This window comes from Pteropus vampyrus, unplaced genomic scaffold (assembly GCF_000151845.1).
Source record: "Pteropus vampyrus isolate Shadow unplaced genomic scaffold, Pvam_2.0 Scaffold90, whole genome shotgun sequence".
Classification (NCBI taxonomy): Eukaryota; Metazoa; Chordata; class Mammalia; order Chiroptera; family Pteropodidae; genus Pteropus; species Pteropus vampyrus.
The window spans coordinates 548,120-548,504 of NW_011888871.1; the positions used below are offsets into that span (position 1 = coordinate 548,120).

Genomic DNA, 385 nt, shown 5'->3' on the forward strand with positions numbered 1-385 from the left:
AGAATAAAAAATTACAAAAGCCTAAGGTTTTGAAGACAAATGACTACGATCTATGTGTAAGAAAAGCTGTAAATGGTTTTAGCTCAGCCTTGCAAGTCACCTCCCTCCCCAGCCAGCACGAACTGCAGAAGCCACTCAGCAGAGCCGTGTGGGGCCGGGGCCCGTGCTGGTCGGGGGCCCCAGCCTCGGGGCCACCCAGCCTGCCTCCCACACAGCTCGGCACTGTCTCTCGTTACTTACACGAATGTGAACCAGCAAGTACAGCACACTGTCAAAGGGGAAAGGCGCTCACGGACAGGGCCAGGAGGCGGTTCAAAGCCACCGGGTCCACCAAAGGTGACGGCAGCAGGCTCCACCTGAACCAGAACCTCGCCGAGCTGCCAAG

At 57.1% G+C, this 385-nt stretch overlaps 1 protein-coding gene across 2 annotated transcripts in view; it reads right to left on the reverse strand.

Moving 5' to 3' along the window:
• Positions 1–65: 65 nt before the first annotated feature.
• The window catches only part of GNA12 (G protein subunit alpha 12), a 76,664-nt gene continuing 76,344 nt past the window's right edge, over positions 66–385 (reverse strand). The window contains exon 4 of one of the 2 annotated variants that reach the window (XM_023532789.1): positions 66–368. The gene's annotated coding sequence lies outside the window, so the exon portion shown is untranslated. The remainder of the gene's footprint in view (positions 369–385) is intronic. The other variant, XM_011363823.2, reaches the window with a different exon arrangement.